Genomic DNA, 14,321 nt, shown 5'->3' on the forward strand with positions numbered 1-14,321 from the left:
AAACCTATACTTGTTATTCAGTGATGCTGTGGGATAAAATGATAATACATAAGGTTATCTAAGCCTTGGATACCAGGACTCTCAATCTTGAAATACACTTAGAGTATAAAATTTATGATAAGAACGAAATTGAAATGGGGCAGAAAGAGAGAGCAATTGGTCAGAATACTGAGCATTGGAGTTGGAGGTATCACCCTACTTTTTGATTATTTCAGATGGGAAAATTAAAAAATTAGACTCAGTTGGGAATTAAATACCATCCTTGACTATTTATGCCATGAATAGTCTATGTATTTGAAGGAAAGAGCACTCAGTACTTATGTGCTAAAATACTGAAAGAAAAATTGGTTATATCTCAGTGGTAGAACTGTAAAATATACGTGTAATAAATTTCTAACAGCTACTTCTGAATTTACTTTCCATTTATTACAGAGAGAATAAAGGCAAGGTAAACACACTGAAATCAATAACATTAGTATCTCACACTTGCTATTAAATGACAAGGAAATTTGGCTTGAAGTTCCTTGAGTGTCAAAGCAAAGCAAGAAGCATATTCAATGTAACAGTCTTAGATTTTTACATAAATACTATTTTTTTTTTTTTTGCTGATAATATATGAACACAATCTCTTCCAAAGAGGAAAGGCACTGTGAGGACATCTATAACACCATGAATAATATCTCTATTGTGGACAGCGTTCAAGGCAATTTGGTAAATATATGTAGAAATGTTTTTGTGTATTACTGCTGCAGCAGATTTTCAATTTGTCAGTGCTCTAATAACCCCACGCCAATTACAAATGTTTTAACAATGTTATCATTATTTCTTCATATTTTTATAGAAATTTATAATATTATTGAAAATCAAAAATCAAGTACTAAGGATTTTTGTTTGAGTGCTGACTTTGCACTGGGTGAGGAACAAAAAGAGAAGCAATTCAGGCATGCCTTCTGCTCGGGCCCTGCATCTAGTTACTTAAACCTGTTTTCTGGCTCACTTATGTTTCCTAATCTGTGTTTTCTCATCTGCAGTCACAAGTGTTTCTTGTTCCACATTTCTAATTTTGGTCTCTGTCTCAAATATGTTTCTGATCTCTGTGTTCCCAGAGTCAAAGCTTGTGTCCGCATTTGGTTGCATTTGTGAAAAATCCTGGCACTTAACTTCTCTGACAGTTGATGATCACTAACTCATGGAGGCAGAGAGAAGGAAAAACAGAAAGTGAAAAAGGAAATAAAGAGAAGTCTAAGGTAGACTGAGTACAGGAGGAAAGTAGGAGAACCCCTCTCATCTTATTAGTTCACTTAGCTCTAGTTAACCTGGGAGCCTAAGAAGGGAGGTTAGATTGTCATGCTGAATTGATAGCAGTATCTTCAGAAGGTGAATTAAGCCTGTTCAAATTTGAAAATCTATCAGGAATTCGTGTAATTTTTGGTTAAACTTATATACTTCCAAGAACCAATTTTACTTCTTCATAAAATTTGGCTAAATTATGTAAGTTGTTCAAGCTAAGTAATCATACATAATAATAATCAAATAATATTAATAGGAGTTTGCTTTAAAGGAAGAACAATAACAAAAATAAAACAGTAACAACAAAAACTAACGGTCAGAGGAGGAGATATTAAAAATATTTGACAATTTCAAATTGTTTGACAGTAATGAGCTAAGGAATCTGGTAGTAGCCAACTGGAGATTAATTCCTTATCTATGAGGAATATTTGTATCCATGGTCCATCCAATAAAACCCAGGCTATATAGAGATCAAGGCTTTTTGTTTTGGGTCAAGTGAAGGTTGCCAGGTGGAGGCAGGGAGGGAGAGTACTAAGTGAAAATGCTGTATTACCTGCATGCTTTTCATTAACAGAAGCAGTTCTCTTGCTGTCCAGCCCGCCACCACTGGACTGCCCTGTGTGTAAGTCTACTAATAAAACCTGTATCTTGTTCACTGGCTCCAGGTCTCTTCTTTGGCCTCTCCATCATGATGCTGTACCCACTGAGTCATCAGGGGTCTAGTATGACAATAGTGCCAGGGACAGCTCCTGGAGTTCATGGGAGAAAGGAGTGGCATGACAACACTATAGTTATAAAGTGCCTTACTGGCTGTTGTGTGTGGGATAGACTGGCTGTGATCAAGAAAAGACAACTTAACAGATTATGCAGGATTTCAGGCAAGATAAAAATGGTAGTTTGGATTGAAGGAATCAAGGAAGAGGTAGTAAAAAGCTATCATAGTCAGGGCACATTCTCAAAATGAAAGCAAGGGCATTTCCTGATGATTTTGATGTGGGAAGTTAATGGAACAGAGGAAACAAAGATGTAAATTCAGAGGAAATGCACTGTGCAACCAGTTTTAAAGTTAGCACATTAGACAAAGGTGTTTCTGGTCTCTTCATAACAACCACATCATTGACTTTGCTTTAATTTTTTGGCTCAATAAAGTGTTTTATAATTCGTGTAAATTCATATACCTGGAGTAGATTAAATCGTATTACTTAATCTATTGTATGGCTATCAAGAAGTCTGAGAGATCCTCCTTGTAATCAGTGGGCGTATCACAGTTTATGAATGCTGCTAGAATACGCAAAACTCCTGGGTCAGAAACAAAGAACTTCTTTACCATGGCATAATAAGCAACATGTGTGTTAACGTATTTTCTGGTACTCTGAGCTTCAATTTCCAGAGGGTGACAAGAAGAGGGCCATGGGCACCTGCATCCACAATGGATTGTGCTCCCAGAAGGAAACCCTGAAATTATGAAAAACAAATCTTTTATGATGGGAAACCAGCATGCCTGCTTTAACATGGACAGGGTGACATCACTTTACTGGACAGTAAACAGACAGATTGGCCCTTTGCTCTGAGGGAAGGCAGTACATACCTCTTTCATGGCTTAAGCAAATCTTCCCTTTGCTCTGTATATTTAAAAGCTGCTGACTATACAAAAGTTCTTGAAAAGATAGTCCAGAACAAAGGGTTGTCAGTGTCTCCCTTGCAAAGTGTACAGAAATGCAACTTATTTATTCCAAACTTACTAGATGTTTGAGTGGCTTTCAGATTTTTGTACTATAAGTAATACTGCTGAAAAAATATTTTTTTTTCTGAAGCAGGATATTGCTTTGCTACCCAGGAGTACAGTGGAATGATTATGGCTCACTGCAGCCTTGACCTCCCAGGCTTGGGTAATCTCCACACCTCTGGCCCCTAAGTAGCTGGGAATACAGGTCCATGTCACCATGCTTGGTTAATTATTTCATTTTATTTTCGTAGAGACAGAGTTTTACTATTTTGCTCTGGCTTTTCTCAAACTCCTGGCCTCAAGCACTCCACCTACTTTGGCCTCCAAAAGTGCTAGAATTACAGGTGTGAGCCACTGCACCAGGCCTGAAAACATTCTTATACATGTCCTCTGTTTCATGTGTACAAGAGACTTCTAGTATCTATTCTTAAGAGGTGGATTACTAGATTGCATTTTCACCAGCAGTATATAATTATTTTCATAGCATTTCATCTTCAGTAATCCTTTCCACTGTCAAACTTCTACTTTTGCCCATCTCATGGGTATAAAATAATATCTGAACTTAGATTTAATTTTTATCTCTTAAAGTTATCTCTGTTGCTTTTCTTTTGCTTCTGAAAAATTATTTTTATTATATGTCCTATTTTTAAATTTAGTTATCTTTTTCATAATGAGTACATATTCTATATGTTATGGATGCTACTCTGTTAATTTTAGGTGTGCATGTATCTTCCAATTTGAGGGTTTGTTTTGAAAATATATGATATCTTTTGAAGAATGCAGTCTTATTTTTGATATGGTTTATTTTTAATGTAATTAATATTATTACTATTTTCTCTTATAGTGTTGTTTGCCATGTAATTAAGAAACTGTTACTACTGAGGTCATAAATGTTTTTTATTGATGTTTAACTGTTTTGCTGCTTGTCTTTTTCTACTTGGGATAAGTTAGGTTTTTAATCTGAAAATTAGTGTCCTAACCCTAACCCTAACCCTAACCTAGGGGTTAAGGCACTTAAAATCATGTGTACTGTATTTTGGCACAGAACTTGTGCACCTACAAAAGCACCACTGACTGCATCATCTCCGGGTCATTTAATTTATTCTCCTGCTTTGCCCCCCATATATGGATATTTCCAAAGATTTAGTACTGTATCCACAGTTCTTTACTTATCAGTGGAAAATGAACATCTTGATCACAAAATTTTGATCACCTGTAATTCTTAACTATAACTTTGGTGTCTTTTCTGCTATCTTCATGTCCTGTACTGCTGATAGAACACTTCAATTCAGATGACTCACTCTTGAAAAGTCAAAGATTCACCATGCTTTTTTTTTTTCCAAAATGTCATTATCCTCCCAAAACAATTGCCTTTTTCTATCTCTCTCAATCTTATAAATAATGCCAGTATTCTCCAAGTTACCCAGGCTCCAAGCTGAGTGTCAACTTTTACTTTCTCATTTTGTGCCTCATTTCCTTCTCTATCATTCCTAAATATGTGTTTTGGTATTCATGATTTCTTCTATGTTATTATGACAGCTTTGCAAGTGGTCTCCCTGCTATGGAAATCTCTCTCTACTGCAATCTGTCCTACATAGGAGAACTGAACACACTGCCTAAAGCATCACCATGATGGTCTACTTCTCAAGCACTACTTCAAATCTACAATTAAGTCTCATAATCACAAAATAAAGTACAAACTTCCCTATCACAATATCTAGTGCCTTTCATGATTCAGCTATCTTTGCTATCATTCTGACTTTACAACAAAACTGTTCTTAGGTAGAACAACCTGTTATTAATTATCTTCCATAATTGTGCATTTCCTCAGTCCACTTAACACATGCACACACACCCACACATACACATGCTCACGTATTTTTTTATTTTGCTTTAAAAATCCATTTCTACTCTATCTACTGCCCTGGCAATAGGAAATCCTTGAGCATTGACCCAACCAGCATCTTTTCCTTTCCTTCTTTGGTAGGTTTTTTTTCTTTCCAGCTAGCTTAGAATTAAATTAAAATCCCTGGCCACGTGTGGTGGCTCAGGCCTATAATCTTAGCACTTCGGGAGGCTGAGGTGGGTGTATTACCTGAGGTCAAGAGTTTGGGGCCAGCCTGGCCAACATGACATGATCTCATCTCTACTAAAAACACAGAATTACTCAGGCATGGTGGTGTGCACCTGTAATCCCAGCCACTCTGGAGGCTGAGGCAGGAGAATCACTTAGAGGTTGCAGTGAGCCAAGATTGTGCCACTGCACTACTCCAGCCTGGGCAACAGAGGGAGATTCTATCTCAAAAAAAAAAAAACCAAAAAAAAAACAAAGAAAAGAGAAAAGATCATGCTGTGGGCTTAATAATTTCCCATAGAGATTCTCTTTGTTTTAAATGTTATAGAATGGTCAGCCATATATTTTATGTTCTGAATCATGATCAGAACACAGAAACATGGTCTATGAGCTCAATGAAAAAAATATTGGGAAAAGACATTTCTGAGAGAAATGAGGCACCCGTCATGGAAGCCAGAGTAAAATGAAGAACAACTGGAGTTTCTATGGGATGAGTGATATCAATAACTGACAAAATGTGCCAGAGCATACAGAAGAGACTAGATTACAGTGTCACTGTGAAACCGTGTTTGTAAACCTTTCTCATACCAACCCCTTCCACAACTGGTACGTCTGTACTCTCCTGGGATATTTGTACACACTGGAAAAAAGAGGATGGTTGGCAAAAATGTGTGCTATGCACTCTGTCTTTCACATAATCACACACAGGAATAGGGTTGTGGATTTAGCAAAAAAGCAAAACCCCCAAAAACAGAACTTTGGGTTAAATTTAAATTTCAGATAAATAATGAATAATAATTCTTCTAGTATAAGTTATCTCCCAAATATTGCATAGGATACAATTGTCCTAAAAAATATTACACTAAGTATATATATTTTAGTATAAATATCTTTTGGTATGTGTTTTAGTGTATATAGAAGTATATACATATTGTAGTGTACATATATAATGTACTTATAAACATGTATATACTTCTATGTACACTTATATACTAAAACATATGTACACATAAATATATATACTATACACTGAAACATACATATATACTTATAAATGTGTAATATATATACACTATTATATGCACACACAGAAAGACAGAGAGTATATACTCTGATTAACCTGTTAAATTTAACTTTCAGATGAACAATGAATCCTTATTTAGTATATCTCAAATATTACATGGAATATACTAAAAACAATGAATTGCTTATCTAAAATTAAGATTTAACCTTAACCAGAGTCCTGTATTTTATCTGTCAATATTACAGAAGCATTGGGTGTATTCTCTGCTGGCTGAAGTGAGGAGGATGGGCCTCTGACTGATGTGCAGGGAGTAAGCTGTGAGCTATCAGCAGAAAGACAGCAAGAGCAGCAGACAGCAGAGTAGAGGGACCATGGAGCTTTAGAGGAAGTTTTGATTGCATTTGAGCAACAACCCTTGGTTCCTACCCAGCCCCAAGCAGTGTAGAGCAGAGGATTTGCCAAAACCATCCAAGGACTTCTGAAGTATTGCCTCCTTCTGCATCACTGACAGAGAATCCTAGGAGTCATAATGAAACTATGGGGCTAATTTGCCTTTAGAGTAAACTATTACCTTATCTTCAAAGATAAGCACCCCAAAGAGACCAGACAGACTGTTTTTATTCAGAGTTTGCTTAGAGAATGAGAGTCAGCCAACATCACTTGCCTTTGAGAGAGAATCAAGGCAGTAGAGAGATAGGAAAGTTCTATAGTGAAAATGAGGAAGGCTTCAGACATGTCTTGATTGGAGGCACTGGCCTGGGGAAGCTGGCAGTGAACTAAGTAGAAGCAGGGAAACTTATGTAACTGGTTAAGAAAGATTACCTGACTGTCTCTGATTGGATCCCTAGCTGTAAGTAGGACAAAAAAAAAACAGTTAAGCTGGCATTCCTTTATCAAGTTCTGAGTGTATCCAATTGTTGCTAAAGTTGTTTGGCTGCCTGGGCTGGTTGCTGCAGAGTTTGTGGGTCACAGTTCTATTTCACGTATGATCTGATGATTGTTTAGTTGTATATTTAGTCTGTCAGTATGAATGTATTATGAATAAAATTAGAAAATCTATTTAAAGCCAGTATCAAGCACAGCATAGCGTTCCATAAAGCATTGTTATTATTAATAATAAGGAAAATAATATTATTAGGTCTATATTCTAAATATAGACTTAGGACAGTGAGAAGCCTACAAAAAGCGAGACTGGCCGGGTTTTGTTTCGTAGAGAGTGTGTCAAATACAACTTACATTGGCATATAGGAAATTGTCAAAATTTTTATAGGTAAACATTGTTTAAATATCTACAATTTCTAATCACTCCTCTATCTAATATTATGGCTCATTGTATGTATTAAAAGTTATATAAAAGCCCATATATTTACCTTAGTCTTAATTAACAATATCCTTCCTTTTGTACTGCTTCAGCTTGGTATTTCATTTAGTGAAGATGTCAGGTTTTAGGAGCAAGATATTCATAATTATAGAGGAGTGATAATTAAATGGAATGATTAGCATAGTGCAGTTGTTTTAAAAGGGAATAAATCAATAAACATATGGAGAGGTTATTTACATCACCTTAACGTTCCTAAAAATTAGAACATCTTTGAAGTAGTAAAATGTTTGAATCTCAATCACTTGCCTGCTGTGGTATTTTGCAAAGTGTAGAGAGAAGTGCTGCATAAAAGAATTAAGTATTTGTGAGTTTAAAGTTAGTTAATTTGCTTTCTGCTAACCCCAAGAGCAGCTTGAAGAACTCCCAGCTGCAGGTCTAGGTTGCTTGCTTTCTGTAAGATCCTAATATGAAGTGAGCCCAGATATTGCCTACTGAATAATTTGCATATAATCACAAGTATTATTTGGTGATGTTGCTTGTAGGTCTGTTTTTATGTAAATGAGAGGCGCAGCAAAACAACTGTACAATGAGCCTAATGGCATTGTTCAGGTTGTATATCTAATTGCTCTCATTACCCACCTCACTTTCATACATTTAGGTAAATTGGGTGGGGTAGAGGCCTGCACATTTTATTTTATGAAGCCGTTTAAATTTTAGCTAATGAAAAATATAACACCATGATTTCAAAAACTGGGTTCATTGGCTCTGAAATGAAATAAGCATTGTAGGTTGACTGTAGGTTGCTTTTCTCAGACATGTCATTCACTGTGTTAATGATATGAATTGCCTGAGGGGTCAATTCAATCTACCTTTTAAATATATTGCTGGTATATGAAAAAATGCTATATATGTATTTGTTGTGCCAAACCCATATTAACCTCAATAGGGAAGGCACCAGGTTCAAGAGGTAGAAGAGGCTAACCAAGAGACCCAGAGCCAGCAAACAAGATGTGAGGTTTTATAAGGGGTGTACATTAAAGGAGAGAGGTTCTAGTGTTAGTAGACTGGACAGGAAAACCACCTTATGCATGGAAGCATTTCAGTGGCAGCAGGCTGGACAACATATCCACCTTTCTACAGTTCAGTGGCAAGCTGGGCAGGAGAACCCCAACCACTTGCAAGCATCATGCAATTTATATAGCATTTCACTTAACATCTTCCCCCATGGCAACCTTAATTTAACCCCAAACTCAGAACGTTAATTCCCTGTACAACCCATGTTCCATAGGAGAAGACAGGTGCTCACATGTTCCTCATAGACAAGGAATGAATCTATGGCTTGGCCATTCCAAAATTCCCTGTCTTGGAACACAGGTTCAGATGCATCTGCCACACAAGATCATTCTAAAGGTATGCTTAACATCATTGCTATCAGGTGCATTTATCCTACAATCCTCAACACTCAAACTGTCTTGCCACTCATCTTTGTAAGAAAACTTTTGCTTTCTGATGGCTAGCTGTAAACACATGCATTAATAGTGACTATACCTGAATTCACCTGGTACTTTATTTTAAAACTACAAAAGAAAATTTTATAGGGTAAATAACTTTCTAGATATTCAAATATTTCTGCCTAGAAATTTCTTCATCATAATTAAGCTTCATTATTCTAAGAATGAGGGCATGTTTTATATATGCTAATGTCACCCTTAACTTCTTCTATATTTCCATATGTAAGAGAAAAATAAACTTTCCCAATTCCTCAAAAATGTTTCTTTAAAGACTTTATGGTCTCAAGAGAATTGTTTGGCCTGAGTACAAATACCACCAAGCTTTGATTAAAGTGCCTTTTACACTGCAGTATTGTATGTAATTCAGAAAAATGTCAAGGTATAGAGACTAATAAATAACTTAATGCCTTACGGTGGATCTCTGCTGTGGTTGCATATAATCAGAATTATTACATGTCCAGCAGGTGGATGCTTAGACAGTTGGATAAAACTTCTATTTGAACAGCTTTTGAAAAAAAAAATCCTCAAATATAGAAAACATTTCTTCTTTTGTCATTTATTTCCCATGAAATAACTGAAACAACTTGGGATCTAATTGCAAAGATTCAAATTCATTTAAAGCATACTAATTAAGAGGTAGTCATAATGCTTTTTATCTGTTTCCATTTACTCTCCCTTAATTTTATAATTACAAAAATAACACTGAGTGCAGTGAATATAAAACTAACTGCAGAACTTCTCAGGATAATCTTCTAGGCATTTAGCAGCCTTTAGCCATATGGGTTTTGCATATATGGTTCCAAAATGGCTCTTATCCATATACATTTATGGAGAAATCTTTAAAAAGGAAAATATATTTGGGTAACGTTAAGGACAAGTGTTAGCAAGTATGAAACAGAGTTTGCCAGAGGCCAAATACCATTGATTTGTAAGTCACTAGGTATAGGCTTGCCTTTTGTAGGATCAACTTGTGTTAGTTCATCAGCAGTCCTAAATACAAAAAAATGAAAAAAGCTTTTTGTGTTTTGTCCTACTCCTCAAATTTAAATCCAATATAAAAGCCTTTTAAGAGTAGTACTGTGTCTTACTAGAATCATATAGTTAACACCATGTGTACTCCCTCCTGATACCTAAAGATCTTCCTTTAGCTGAGCTATGGAAATGATCCCCAGTGTCTGTGTGTGTTTCTGTGACCTTCGGAAGATGTCTTTTGTGTTTGAAGTTGCCATGGTTCTCTTGCAAATGGCTGGGATTCTACTTTCTAGCCAGACCAGAAGCCAGTGTCTAAGTGCCTCTTAGGAGAAGGGAGGAAATACAGTCCCCTCATCTGAAAGGTGACCACTCCAGAGGCTCCAGGAATAGGGACAGGCTGAGGCTACTTATTCACCTGAAATTGCAGCTTTACTTGGCTCTTTCCCTTCCTATCCTGCTCCCCACAGTTTCTTTTTCTTGGGCCTTTGACTCAAGGTCCACTTATCAGATAAACAACCTAAGACAAATTGCATTTGTACCTCTCATACTGTGATACATAGAAGTTTGAACAGTAATTGTGAAATGAATAAATACTAATAAAGTGGATAAAGAAGAGATCATTGGTCCAGGGGATTTAAGTAAATTAGATCATTTTATAATTCTTTTCTTTCTCCCTTCCTTGAGGGAATGGCTTGTTATGGTGAATGACTGTAAATTCTCAGAAATCGTGCAATCTACTATTGGATACTCAGCAGTGAATTCTAAATTTAGGGTGTGTGTAGGGGGGACACAGGGAACATAGAGACATTTTACCATATTGAGCAAATCTTAGTTTCTAGGATTCTACGGTGTATAGTTCTTTGTTACTGAATATAATAATCATGGAAACAAATTTTGGAACAAATGGTAGCACCAAAGCTAGCATCAGTAGTAGCTCAGGGACCCACCTAGGGAAAGAGAGTGACAGCAAGATGGTCTACAAGAATCTGAATAATGGTAATGTAGTAATGCAAATTAAAATATCAAAATTACATTTTTTTCAATGTTAAAGCTTTAATTTCAATTTGAAGTGAAACATGTTCGTATGGAAGCTAATTTATTTGCCATTATGATGAGCTTCTATAATTTTATACTGCATAATTACATTTAGCTCCATTTGAGGAACTAGAAACTTATAATAAAACACAAACATAATTATAATCTTAAGAACTTTACAGTCTTAAACTATATAGTTATTATCTGTGCATGGAAGGTAGATTTTTTTATTTTTATTTCTAGGAATGTATTGCATTTTAAAAGAAAACATTTTCAAATAACTACATCTGAGATTTTTAACGATTAAATTGTCTGTCATAATTCTTGACCATAGTCAGTATGAAACAATAATGAATAAGTTAGTTGCTTTTAATGTTCCCAGTTTAGTGATATACAACTTACAGTGTCTCAGAATCTTTTAGAGTTATGTCTAGATGAGCAGGCATCTGATATATTGCTTCTCTGGTAAGAGTATAATAGCTAAAGAACAATTACTAGCTTTGTGAGGATGGCATTTTATCAATGGAACTTCCATTAAGTTAGCCTTCCATCTTGTTAATGCCATGCTCTTTTTTCAGGACCTTGACATCATTATAATGTGTCAGTATAAGGGGGGAAAATGTACTTTTAAAGTGCCATAGATACAAATTTGTATTCCTGTCTTTGGTAAATTAGCATTCAAAGCTTTCTTGCTGTAGTCATTTTAAGAACTACGTGAGAAAACTATAGATATAAAAAGTATATCACTTTGACGGAAAAAAATACTAGTTACCTAACTGCTTGTTAACGTTCACTCTTTACATATGGCATTCCCCGAAAAGTAGTTTTTAAGCGTTTCTTATGGTATAGTCAGCATTCTGCTTCACTTGCCCTAATGGGAAAGCTTAATCTGAATTAAATTGAATATTCATAGAGATGGCATTTTAAATAGCTATTTCCTGAATACAAGGAGTCATTAGTTAGAAAATAAATATTAAATCCTCTCTATTCTTATGTGACTTGATTGTTTTTGTATTTTTGTGGGAAGTGGTTAGAATTAGGAAATATAAAGTATAATAAAACTGTTTTCTTGAATAAGTATAATTAATGTCAAAATGAGACATTGAGAATTCAGGCAAATTGCCAATTTTTTGATTGATAGGGTTACAATTGACTGATCTGATAGATTACTTTTCTTCTAAGGAATTGCCTAGTTGTTTGATGAAGCTGATCAAATCTGTAAACTCTATAGGTAATATCTTATTGAATTAGGAAAACATTAATGCACCCTCAATAAATCTTAGTACAAAACTCTTTACCTGTTAACTTCATATACTATAACTCTAGTTATAAGGTGACTGTCTGTTGATGTCTTCAAAATGGTTAAAAAATAGTTTAAAGTATTATTTCAGCTGTTTGGAAATAAAAATTATAGAAAAAATTTTCTCACTTAAAAACTTAATGCTTTCTTATATTTAGCATATCCCTTACAGTGTTTTTCTAGTAGCTTCTTTAGTTGTTAATAAACATATTAGATCTCCCTATACTCATAAAATTTCTCCAGTTTTTTAACAATTCTATGTGTACTAGCCAAGAATATAAAAGACAACAAATTGAAATATTCCAAGGCAATAGTGGGATGATTTTTCATATGCAGGAGAGGTTTATAGGCTTCGGAGTCTCAACCCTTATTTCTTTTTCTTTTTTTAAAATAAGATAGAGTCTCGTTCTGTTCACCCAGGCTGTAGTGTAGTGGAGCAATCTCAGCTCACTACAACCTCTACCTCCCACATTCAAGAATTCTCCTTCCTCAGCCTCCCAAGTAGCTGGAATTATAGGCACCTGCCACCACACCCAGCTAATTTCTTTGAGTATTTTTAGTAGAAAGGAGGTTTTGTCATGTTGGCCAGGCCAGTCTTGAACTCCTGACCTCAAGTCATCCACTACCTTACCCTCCCAAGGTGCTGGAATTACAGACTTGAGCCACCGCACCTGGCCTCAACCATTGTTTCTAGGAGTCCTTTGGAAGCATCCTCATTGTTTGGGGTGACACCCAGAGTTCTTAGTCTCATGGCCAAGGACATCAAGGATGCAGGCACACCAAGGGTGAGGTTTAGAGCAGAAATTTAATAGGAGAAAGAAAGAGAACAGCTCTTTGTTATAGAGAGGGATCATAGAAAAAGGGTTGCCATCCTGCAGTAAAATGCAGGGGTTTTTATAGATGAACTAGTCTGGAGACTATATTTGATCTACATAGAGCTCGAAAAAACAGTTAAGACCAGGTGTGCCATCTACATAAGGTGTGAATCTCTAACAGTCCCCACCCCAGCCTTTTATTGTGAAGGCAGATCCTTGTCCTTAGCTATCCCATATTGCTTATTTCTTTCTTACTGTGCATACGCTAATAAAAGGGAGAGATGAAACCCCTGATGGACATGTCTGGCTCCAGGTAGCCCATTTTACCAGTGCAGCTGGGAGCATCACCCCATGCAAGCTTCCAGCATCCTTATCTATGTTTGCAGCCCAGTCTCGAGGCTGCTCTCTGTTAAAAGTGAAGTAATTTTTTGGGCTGCTTTTTGTTAGAAGGGAATTCTTCTGAGGAAGTTTTGCCCTCTCTCTGTGCCTAAATAGTTTCTTTCTACCTCCTGTGTCACATTCTCTTTTGGTGGTATATTAGATATTAACCACTGCTGGACAAATTGACTGGAGTCAAGGGCTGCTATGGAGTCAAACTCTAGTAGATGCCTGTGATGCAGAACTCAGGAGAGTAATGCTACTCTGAGAATATTTCAACCAAAGGAAAACACAGAACTCTTCTCTTAATTTCTTGTAGCACAGCTGAGACATAGCTAGAAGACATAAGCACAGCTCTAGTAAGGGTACACGTATTACAGAAGAGAAAATGAGGATTTATACTTTAGATTTAATATCTCCCTGCTGAGGACTCTCACTGAAATGTCCAACTCTGCTGCTCTTCAGATTCTGGTTCACTTAAAGTGGAAGAAGCATATAAACTGTGTCACTCAGAACTACTCTGAAGCATACTGAGATTTAGAATTTTAGAGTACAGATATTCAGTTAAGCAAACAAGTCATACTATTTCCCATCTATTAAAATCTGTCTTCAAAATTGACTTCCTATGTGTTTGATTTTTGTTACAAAAAGAAAAGCATTTGAATGCAGAGTACAATATCTAACAGCTGCACAAGAAATAGGCCATTTAGACTTTGGGGAGTTTATTTTAAAGCTAATAATCCTTGAGTTACCTTCCTTTCTCTCTCTCCCTTTCTTTTTGTGACTAACATCTCACAAAACTGTTTCTTGCTAATTTCATTGACTTGTACATTGGGATTGTTTGCAATCAGGTGTCTACTACAGCTTAACTGAAA

This window comes from Saimiri boliviensis, chromosome 3 (assembly GCF_048565385.1).
Source record: "Saimiri boliviensis isolate mSaiBol1 chromosome 3, mSaiBol1.pri, whole genome shotgun sequence".
Lineage (NCBI taxonomy): Eukaryota > Metazoa > Chordata > Mammalia > Primates > Cebidae > Saimiri > Saimiri boliviensis.